General features: G+C 44.2%; 1 protein-coding gene across 7 annotated transcripts in view; it reads right to left on the reverse strand.

The window, feature by feature from the left end:
- LOC139749027 (uncharacterized) overlaps window positions 1-12,500 on the reverse strand; it is a 326,169-nt gene that overhangs the window by 294,873 nt on the left and 18,796 nt on the right. The window lies entirely within an intron of this gene.

The following is a 12,500-nucleotide window of genomic DNA, read 5'->3' on the forward strand; positions in this document are numbered from 1 at the left end:
GGATCAGAATTTCTCGAGAAATTTTCCTCGTAATCAAATAGTTATTTGAGGGAATTTAGTTGATAATAATCACGTCAGCATTTCAGACTTATTCTGAAATCAGGACCGTGTCTCAGGTACCTAAGCTGTAATCCGCTCAGTAGTCAATACGTCGTTTCCCGCAATATTAAAGAGCGCCCTACACATTTTTTCTTTTTTTTTTCTTTTTGCTTTTTTCGAGGTGTCTTAAGATGGGTCACTGCTCAACTCTGCACACACACACACACACACACATACACACACACACACACACACACACAGCCATCCTGAAGCCTCTCTCTCTCTCTCTCTCTCTCTCTCTCTCTCTCTCTCTCTCTCTCTCTTCTCTCTCTCTCTCTCTCTCTCTCTCCTCATACACACACACACACACACATATCCCCTTCTCTAGTTTCCATCTGTGTCACCAACGTTATGTCACACTCGTGTTCATACCTGCACTCGCTCACTTTCCACCACCTCCTCCTCCTCCTCCTCCTCCCTCCTCCCTCGTCTCCAGCAGCCACACCTCCTCCACCATCATCCCCCCTCCCCTCCACCCCACCCTTAACCCCCACCCATACCCTTCATCATCCCTCCTACAGACGCAGATCCACAAAACTGTCTTGGGCTGCAGATTTTGTACTCGTTTTTCTAACACGATAGAACGCGTATCCGGTGTCACATCAATTAACACGGCAAGTCACACGATGTAACGCGTGTCGACCCTCGAACCACGTACCACATACCGACCGTCACGCCACGTACCACGTGTCTGTCACAACACGCAACACGTGTCGACCGTCACACTCCGTAACACACGTCGGCTGTCACATACACATAACGCGTTTGGCCGTCACAGCACGTATAATGACATGTCTGTCCGTCACATTCACAAATATCAAGTGTTACACCACCTAACACATATCGGGCACGTCGACCGTCACACACACACACGTAACACATAGGCCGTCACACCGCGTCTATCGCCGGGGTTGGCTAGAACCATTAAGCTTGAATAACAAGGCGTCGGTGATCTCATTTGACACAGCAAACAAATTAGTCCAGAGATAAGCTTAGAATATCGCAGGGGGGGAAAACACAAGCAAGTCCCCCCTCAAAAAAAAAAAAAAAACTTTTCATTACGGATTATCTGACGTTAAGCTTTACGCTAACAAAGCTTCTTGAGTTCTAATGAGCCCAAAGCTTCGGCAAGCTGATGCATGTGGGTTAATAGAGAATTTGTATTTCTTTTTGAGTCGGGGGGGGGAGACAATACTGTGGAGGGGGGTGCTAACTGGGTTTTCAAACGTAAGGCAAAATGTCATTAATGTTCATTAATCATATAGTACCTCTAGTGAGTTTATATTTCCGATATATATATGTAAAGATAGATAGACAGACAGATAGATAGATAGATGTACAGAGATAGATAGACAACCTCTACACTACATATGTGAGTGATTGCTATATGTGTGTGTTCCGAGGTGAGAGTTTTACACTTGTGTTGCCCCATGCTTAACCGTGTATATATGTACCGTGTCTTTACTCCTATGTGCACACACACACACACACACACACACACACACACCCTAGTCTAAGCCAGGTACTCATTGCATCGACCAGCGATTAGGGGGGGAGGATGAACAGCAGGGCGGACTGTGGACCGACTGCCGTGACCAGCATTCGAACCTAAGCGGACTTGATCCCAAGCGGCCCGTGCTCACCGCTACACCATGGAGGTGTGTGTGTGTGTGTGTGTGTGTGTGTGTGTGTGTGTGAGTGTGATTTATAGGATTGACCGAGACGAACGGAAGAAAAGCTTTCTGTAATTCTTAATAAACTCCAATTCCCAGTTATTTCCAAATTACACTTTTCATTTTTCTTTTTTTTTTTTATTCAAAAGTTCGCTGAAAGTGAACAAATGAGACCATTCAGGCTGGTTTGGGAAAGTTTCGCCATTTTTGTAAATTGTTCAAACGAAAGGCAACTAAAGTTTGAACGTGGCAGTGTTGCCGCTGTGGTGCACACCCACATGTTGCCAGATTGCTAGCTCGTCGAGTAATATTTTAACTACATCTCTTCTATTTTAAGCGAGGCTGAGGATTGGAAGTCGTGCATTGTCCCCTATACATTCTATACATGTCACAGATTCTTATTTTAATGACATCTAACGCTTAATAACTACCGAGGCCAAATAATAATTTAACAAACGCAAATACACATCTTATCCTTCGTTAATCGGCTTTTCCCCGTCAATTTCCGCAAAATGTTTCATGCGACGTACGAAGCATTAAGCGTATTCTGAACCACACGCTTTTTCAAAGATTAGTTATCTAATTAGCGATTGTCTCGACCACAGCGTAGTTCAGAGCACCCTAGGCTGTGTGAAAATGAAGCCACTGTTTCTTAGTTCCTTACACTTACCTTACTAGGGCAATTATTCATATATATATATATATATATATATATATATATATATATATATATATATATATATATATATATATATATAGTCCTATGAATCCACGGGGAAAATGAAACACGATAAGTTCCCAAGTGCACTTTCGTGTAATGATCACATCATCAGGGGAGATACAAGAAATATAAGTCAGCTGATATACAACGAAGAGACGTAGCTAGGACGCTATTTGGTAAGTGATTGTCAGTCACAATCACTTGTTTACCAAATGGCGTCCTAGCTACGTTTCTTCGTTGTATATCAGCTGTCTTATATTTCTTGTATCTCCCTTGATGATGTGATTATTGCACGAAAGTGTACTTGGGAACTTGTCGTGTTTCATTTTCCCCGTGCACTCATAGGAACATACTTCATCACGCGCAAAATTATGATCCATTCCAATATATATACATATATATAAATATATACAGTGCATATGAACGCTCTGCTATATAACATATATATATAATATATTTACAACTGTTATACTTCAGTAAATCATGGAATAAATCTTATACAGGTAATATTACTTCACTTGGAACTACATTTATAACATGGGATGATTATTCATTCCCGAGTCTAGTTTCTCACACGAATTCAACTTACGCTGCAATATGTTTTGCATATATTTTCAGTACGACACTTTGCACATCACACACCCATCCTACTGAAAATACTTGATATATCATTGATATAGAAAACGTGACGCGTGAAAAATTTTTATTCTTATATCCTTCATCGGCCACTTGTGGTGAGGCACAAAACCTAAATATTTTTAAGATTTTCCTTCGCATCTCCTTAATCTGCATGGTATACGTGGAAACTTTGGTACACGCCTCGCCAAAATAACTCCTATAACAACACACACACACACACACACACACACACACACACACACACGTGACCACAAACCACGTCAAAATAACTCCTATAACAACAAACACACACACACACACACACAGACACACACACACGTGACCACAAACCACGTCAAAATAACTCCTACATCAATGGACAGTGAGGCATCATAAGCCCTCGCCGGCTGACACACACACACACACACACACACACACACACCTACGATGCACCTTCCCAAGCCACCAAATTGATGAGATTACTTCCATAAAGCCGATGAGAGCTCAGTTCCCCTCCCCCTCACCCACCCCCATCTTGTAAACATCCTGTTTTTCCTCTCATGTGAGCAGAGGGTGGAGGGAGATATCTATTTGGTGTGTGTGTGTGTGTGTGTGTGGAGGGGGGTCGGGTCTCTGGGACACGGTATTGGCGACAGTGAATCGGATAATGGTGATCGTGTTGGATATATATATATATATATATATATATATATATATATATATATATATATATATATATATATATATATAGAGCCTGTGGGATGGGAGGGTGGGAGTCCCTACGGCGATGAGCTATGCCAAGGAGGATGACCTGTGTGGTAGGTCACACTGGGGAGTGTGGCCTGTGTGTGTCACACTGGGGAGTGTGGCCTGTGTGTGTCACACGGGGGAGTGTATTCTGTGTGTGTTGGTTTCACTGGGGAGTGTGGCCTTAGTGTGTCTCTTACTGGGGAGTGTGGTCTGTGTGTGTTGGTCACACTGGGGACTGTGGCCTGCGTAAAGCCTAAGACATATCCCAGTGGCATCCATCTAGGCCAACCGCTGATGCCAACTTTTGACCTAAGGATTCCACCACCGGGCCCTTTTGGGCCTGTGACCCACCACCATCATGGTGTTAGTACCATGTATACTAACTCCACAGGGAAACCTATACGGGTCTGTTGCAGCCAATCCATCAGCGAACCCGAGTGGGAGCCGTGCCCTCACCTGCAGCCCCTTAAGGGGATAATCCACCTCAGTTCCTCCCATCAAGGATACGTACTCAGCGTCCGTGCCACCGAGTGGAACTTGACCCCCTGTCCTGCCTCAGCTAACCCAGGGAATTTCTTGAGGTCATCGCAGGTCATGTGTCCCAAGGGTCTCCTCGGGTACTCTGACCTGCGCTTGGGTTAACAAGGCGTGTGACCTCTTGTCTAGGTGACCCGTGTGTGTGTGACTCTCTCTCTCTCTCTGGCCTCCAACAGGCCAGCGCCCAGCTCCCTGGCGTTTGGCGGTGCGCATCACCAGGCGATAAATCCTGGTGGAGATCATCACGGGCTCAGGTGAAGGGGGTTGGCCCCCGGTGATAGCGTTCCGCTCTGATCCTCTCATTATGAACTGCAGCGTTGGGTAAATCCCCCTCCCCCCCCCCCACACACACACACCCCACCCACCCACACACACACACAACCAACCAACACCCCCCACACACCCCACCAACACCCACACCCCACACCAGAACGGCAAGCGAACTCATGTTGCGAGTAACAGAAGTCCGGATTAACCATACTAATCCCTCAACTACATTTGACGTCGGGTATGGGGGATTACATGTAGTGACCCCGTTCGCAGACAATGACCCATTATAGACGAATGATTTCCACAATCGAATCTCGACCCGCGCGAGGCCAATACCTCGCTAGCCAGGGTTTCAACAATGCGATATATATATATATACATTCACGAGCCAGTGTTATGTGCTAAAAATAAAAAGGATGTTAGATGAGTTCACTTAAAAGGCATCATCATCTCTTTGAAGTCCCTTATCTTCAATCACACGTCGCTCAGACGATGCTCCTAAAGATTCTCTGTTAAGAATGACCCTTCCTGTGGGCCTAGCATTCTCTGGCCTTAGAGAACCCATCACGAAATTTAATCAAAATCCCAACAAGGTTATTTGCTCCCGGAGCAAAATGCTTGCCATCAAATCCCTTAGACATTTTGACATTTGAGCCAACAGCTGGACAGACGTGAGACTAATCATGAAATGGTAGTTTTCGGACATGTCAGGGAGGATAAATTGCATGCCACTCAAAACTAACTTGCCCATCGAGCTGATAAACTATCAGATCCAGTTGTCTATCTCATACTCGCATACTAGCAGGAGGCCATCTGCTGTATGTATGTATGTATATATGCACGTATGTGTAGGTTATCTGCTGTATGCATGTATGAATACATGTATATATGCACGTATGTGTAGGAGGCTATCTGCTGTATGTATTTATGTATACATGTCTATATGCACGTATGTGTAGGAGGCTATCTGCTGTATGTATGTATGTATACATGTCTATATGCACGTATGTGTAGGAGGCTATCTGCTGTGTGTATGTATGTATACATGTCTATATGCACGTATGTGTAGGAGGCTATCTACTGTATGTATGGATGTATATATGTATATATGCACGTATGTGTAGGAGGCTATCTGCTGTATGTATGTATGTATACATGTATATATGCACGCATGTGTAGGAGGCTATCTGATGTATGTATACATGTATATATCACGTATGTGTAGGCGGCTATCTGCTGTATATGTATATATGTAAACATGTATAAGTGCACGTATGTGCATGCATGTATGTATATATGTATGCCTATATACATAAGTAAGTGGCATAAACGAACGCCATTTCCCGATGAAGGGACGTAGCGTCACATAGTGCTCAGGTAGTGTTTCTATGCCCTATTCTTAGAACGCTGTTCCTCAAAGTCGCATTCTAGGACACACACAGGAAATACGTGGGTAGAATTCTTTCTCCCCTGTCCCCAAGGATACATATATAAATCTCGGGATCATAGTCACGTCAAAGAACTTTTAACCTTCCAAGAGTTCAGCATTCCCCAGCTACTGGAAGAACCGCAACCTTGGGACTACAGCAGATTTAAGTAACTTTGTTGATCTTACAGATGTTTCTCTCTCTTTTGATGCTTGGGCGAACACGTAAGAGAGGAAGTCCACAACCAGCTGGCGATGCAGCCATATTGTGAGGGGAGGGTTGGGGGTGAGCTTAGTATCCATCACATGTTTACACGACCTGACACTAGATTACCAGAGTAACTAAATACCATCAGCAAGAACGTTCATGCTCACGGTAATCAAAACAGATAACTGTGCCTTGTTAACATATAACTGCGTTTTCTTTATGGATATCCTGGGCCTGGAGGAGGACATATCATAGCCCTCGAGACAAAGTCTTACATTACCCTTAAGAATCAAGTCTGGCCATTTGTATTAGAGATACGGTTTATGCTCTGGCATAGAGTGGTAACTCTTAGATATGAAGGAGGGTCCCGCCCTATTCCCCCGTATAACCAAATGTGCTCACAGTGTGGTGTATATAAAAGTGGTCGAGCGCCTCAGTGGAGACCCAGAGCTTTGACGAAAGGCACCCACCCAGCCATCCAACCACCCACCCACCACCGCAACCCAACAAATCGTCTTACAACAAGGGAGTTCAATGGGAAGTTGGTGATGTTTAATGGGGGGGCAGCCTCAACCGTTCCCCCTTCAGTCGGAAACCATTTCAGGCCTTCAGTAAGTCATGCACGGCCTCGGCGAAGGGCATGAATCATCCTCTCTCTCTCTCGTTCGCGCTACACAAAACTCTTGGCAGCATTCAAACGCACCTGCCTCCAGTCCTTCGTGGGTGACCCTCTCCATCACCGAACTCTAAACTCTTAAAAAAAAGAATCAACAACCATAATATAATGACAAGAAAGACCTTTTTCTCATGACCAGTAGGGAAGGTAAGTAGATGAGAAGGCAAGTAGTTAAGAAAAGTAGATGAGAAGGCAAGTAGATGAGAAGGCAAGCAGATGAGAAGGTAAGTAGATGAGAAGGCAAGTAGTTAAGAAAAGTAGATGAGAAGGCAAGTAGTTAAGAAGGCAAGTAGATGAGAAGGCAAGCAGATGAAAAGGTAAGTAGATGAGAAGGCAAGTAGTTAAGAAAAGTAGATGAGAAGGCAAGCAGATGAGAAGGTAAGTAGATGAGAAGGCAAGTAGTTAAGAAAAGTAGATGAGATGGCAAGTAGTTAAGAAGGCAAGTAGATGAGAAGGCAAGCAGATGAGAAGGCAAGTAGATGAGAAGGCAAGTAGTTAAGAAAAGTAGATGAGAAGGCAAGTAGTTAAGAAGGCGAGTAGATATGGCCATAATTGAGTCACAATGGAAATAACCGAACAGCGACTTCGACTGGGCTACGTGTTGTGTGTGTGTGTGTGTGTGTGTGTGTGGAACTGTGGCTGCTTTCCAGGACGGCGACGATGGCATCCCATTTTCCATGGCTCCCAACACCACCCGAAGCTCAAACATTTTCATTTCTCGAAAAAAGAAACACGTCATTCCCGTACATAATACTCGGGGCATTATTCACCATTCACACGATGCTCGCAGTGAAGAGAAAGCTTACAACGAGACAGTAGAAGAGAAAGTAAAAGCAACGACCACTGAAAATCAAATGAAAATAAAATCATATACGAATGGATGACAAGGATAAGAGATGGCTGGCCCCACGAGCATAACACAACACGAATATATATATATATATATATATATATATATATATATATATATATATATATATATATATATATATATATTGTAAGACACTTTTTACCAGCCACAGAATCCAAAAAAGAGATACTGTGTGATAACTGTTGGCTAGTGTGTGTGTGTGTGTGTGTGTGGTGAGGCCTGAGGAGGAGGAGGAGGAGGAGGAGGAGGCGGAGGAGGCTTGAGGCCCCCCCGCCGCCTCCGGCAGGAGCTAGACAGCGCCCAGGAAAAGATTGGCCAAGTCCCTCCCTCCTTCCCTCCCTCCCACCAGCGGCAGGCAGCACCGCCACCCGGAGTGACACAGCCAATTAACCAGAGGAGTAAAAATGCAGCATGCAGCAGCCTGGTGGGCCAGCCACCGCCACCTGACACACACACACACACACACACACACACACACACGGTTCCCCTAAAGTGACACTTTCACAGAAATTCTGATACAATATTCTGGGCGCCGGGCGTGCGAATAAATCATACCCTTCCTCATATTTCCTTCTTCTGTCTTATCTTTTATCTTTTTTTTTCCTTTTCTTTTTTTTTCCCCCGCAAGACATCTAGAAATGAGGTGGTGTTGTGTGTGTGTGTGTGTGTGTGTGTGTGACGTCGTGCCCCAAGGATCGCGTCATCGTGCTACAGAATCTTACCGTCGTGTCCAAAGGAGTCAAGGGTGCGGTACTTACCCTGCGTCGTATTGGGGCGCAGGCAGTGACGGGCACCGAAGCTGGGGGTTTGGTGTGGGTATGAGGGACCAAGTAGACCTGGTGACGGTGGGGGAAGTGTGAGGAGGTGGGAAGGCTCAGTTGGTTGGAGGTGGTGAAGAGGAGGGGGGGGGATCATGGTGAGGGGGGGGCAATGAGGGGAAGGTGTTGGTGGGGGAGGAGGATGAGGGGCGAGAAGTGACTTTCTCCAACATGGTGGAGCACATTCTTGAGACATACAAACATACCGCACAGCGTACCATCATGGCGTATGGCACACCAACATACCGTACACCATACCATTATAATAATGGATACAACATTCTGTACACAACCCTAACATACTCCACACCACACCAACATGCTGTAATGCACACCCACATACTGTACACCACTCCAGCATACTATAAAGTACACCAACACGCCTTAATGCACACCAACCTACCATACACCAACATAACACCGCGCCAACATGTCGTGCCAGACCAACCACTCGAAAATGATGTCAGAAACTAACGCTCAACCTCGGAGCGGCCGCTGTGGTCTCGAGCAGTACCTCAGCTGTCGGCCTCAAAAGTAACTCGTTGGTCAATTCACGTAAACCAACGGTGGATGGTGGGAGGCCCAGCGTCGGTGTGTGTAGCACGCAACGCCAGCGGGCTTAAACAGAACAAAAGAGAAGAGTCTCCACTTGTCTTAAAACTCTTGGCTTCTTCCACCCCCAACTCTCTCTCTCTCTCTCTCTCTCTCTCTCTCTCTCTCTCTCTCTCTCTCTCTCTCTCTCTCTCTCTTTCTTCTCAGGACAAACACAGCCAACCTGGCCACACCAGAGAAGGCCCCATCATCTCTCCTCTCCTCTCCTCCTCTCACTCCCCAGGCATGAATGGCTGCTCTCCGGGCGTCAGGTCCTCCTTATCCTTCAGAGGTAGGAGGCCCTCCAAAGCCTCAGCCACCAGCCAATGGCCTTCCCTTTAAAACAAAAAAAAAAGGGGGGGCCGCATCATCTTCCACACACCCCAGCTGTGGGAGGGCAGTGAGCGCTCCTTCGACGCTGCCTCTTCACATGTAAATACCTCCGCGGGTATCTTATTTGTGTAGGGGAAGGGGGGAAGGCTCACTGGCGTTGAAGGTGGGGTAGACCACCATCCCTGGGATAGAGGTGGGTAACAGGAGATTGTAGAGGACGGAGGGAGCAGCCCCTGGACCGGTATGCGATGATAGGGGGGAAGACCCAGTGGATAGGTGTGGTGTATCGAGTGGCGTGGTGGCAGGCGGACCTACGGCTCACTGTGGCACCCCAGGAACAATTTCGTTTGCGGCTTCGGGACGCCACTGTGGTGTGAGGAAGGAGTTTGGGGTTTAAGGGTTGTGTGTGAAGGAGAGGTGACTGGGACGCTGGCTGGGCTAGTGTGAGCGAGGAATGTCTGTGATGGTGTTATTCAAGGGTGACAAGATAAGAGAGTTAAAGGACCGTTAGAACGAGCGGGAGACGTGATCGTGTGAGACGAAGGGCGTGTTGACGTGGTGGAGCAGACGTGTTTGTGTGATGGAGGTCCAGCTGGTGTTGATTATTGATGGGAGAGAACGTGTTTGTGCGATGGAGAGGGAAAACGGTGTGCGTCTCTCCCACTTTGTAACTTTCTGTATATATATGTATATCGTATGTGTGTGTGTGTCCAAGTAATATGAATACCTAACTTCTTTTTATGATCATAATCAAAAGTAGATGTTTGTCCTCGTTTGTAAATGTGATTTGTACTGTTCTAATGAAATGTTTTAACACTGTAAACAGCCGTGATATGCTTGGTTTGGATGTATAGACAACAGAGAATATCAATATAGATCTACATATGAAAGAAAGAAAATGTGATACAAAAAAACCACAAAAACCTAAAGCCAACAAAACACACATCGAATCATGCCTTAAATATCCTTTAAATCATGGCCTCAGAGGCCACTAAAACATTTCCAAAAGGGACTAATCCTTAAATTTAAGGTAGTTTACATAGAAGGAGGTTAACATCTTCAGTGTGGACAATAGTATTCTAAAAATAATCCGAGTTACTATTGTAAGCTAGATTTACCATCCTAATGAGAAGAAATGATACCGGGTTTCGAAGCGGTTAATAATAATTTCACGTACACAAAAGTTTCTCAATCTTACCACGCGAGTTGAAGAAACATTTACCCTGACGAACAAGGAAACGGCAACTTTTAAAAGCCTCACACTCGTATAAATATTGAATAGAATCTGATATTCGAACTTCAAATGAAGGTCAAATAAAAGTTAAAAGGATATTCGGGAATGCGTACAAATGCAGGGATGAAAGCAGTGTAATATGTCGTCAAGAATTTCTAATGACACTTCTAATACTTTCTCAATCTATAATTGAGACTCTGAAGTCTTATATAAGAAGGTATTCAGAAAATAAGAAGATATTCAGAAAATATACTATACGACACATTATATATATATATATATATATATATATATATATATATATATAAGGTATAATGTGAAGAAAAGAAAATTACTCTAATTTCTTGCGTTTTTTACTACTTGCTATAAAGGACATACCTGAAGAACGATTTCTATAAAAGTTCAAACAAGCACGACTATCAAAAGGAAACCCAGAACATTACATAAAACACAAAGGACATCAAAGGAAAGCCTTTAACTTAACGAGCTGCTTTATATATAGAAGTAGAAAATGTAGAAAGACGTTGCAGTCACCGTGGGGAAAGGGACTCACCTCTTACTATGGAAATAACTCACATCAACCCACTCTCTTTCCAGTACAACTCAGATGCCTCTTATATATCCTCAAGAGGTGTGGGTAAAGTACTCAAGAAAAAAGAAGGGGGGGGGGGGTCTCATACACACACGAACTCAAAACATATCGTTCCAGCAATTACTGGAATATGGAGTCTGTGGAATGTGATTTTTTTTGGAAACTTCTACTTCATGTAACTGGTGAATTATGTTCCAGATTAAATGAGAGAGAAGATCAAGTACCAAAAACTAGAGACAAAAGGTATATATATATATATATAATAATAATAATAATAATAATAATAATAATCATCATCATCATCTCCGATTTTCGAACTCTGTACGAGGATGAACGTAATTTTTGTAATATAAATCAACTTTCACATATGTATAGTTTACTCATGTGTATATATGGAGGTTTATATCCCGTCCATACATATGTTTGTAAACCTTTACGTCAGGTCCATGTGTGTGTGAGTGAGTGTGTGTGTGTGTGTGTGTGTGTGTGTGGGTGGGTGTGTGTGTGCTCACCCTTACTCCACACAAATATTCAACTTTACTTTTAGTTCACAACCTTTACTCATAGTCTACATATATATATCGTCACATTTTTTTTTTTTTTTGCATTCAAATTATAAGCCAATCTATCTATACACACACACACACACACGCACACACACACACACACACACACACACACACACACACATACAAACGTGTGTGTGTGTGTGTGTGTGTGTGTGTGCTGTAGGGAGTCACCCAACACCAAAACATTAGAAAAACTCTTTCAACATATCCCACGACCCATCATGCCAACGATACAATTACTAAAAAGAGGACACCAAACACCCTTTAAATCACACTTCACACTCTACCCACACACGCGCACACAACACTTTATGACCTGTGGTCCCAACCAGTGGACGTGGCTAGCTTCCTGAGTGCTGCAGGAGCCTCTTAAAAGCCAGAATCGACTGCTAAGGCAGGAACTATTCCAATAATGGAAAGAGAATCCTCAGGACTTTAAATGGACAATAGCTTAATGGCTTATATTACATAATTACTTCTACCATGATCGGAAGCTACAAGTATAACATAATAC

This window comes from Panulirus ornatus, chromosome 6 (genome assembly GCF_036320965.1).
Source record: "Panulirus ornatus isolate Po-2019 chromosome 6, ASM3632096v1, whole genome shotgun sequence".
Lineage (NCBI taxonomy): Eukaryota > Metazoa > Arthropoda > Malacostraca > Decapoda > Palinuridae > Panulirus > Panulirus ornatus.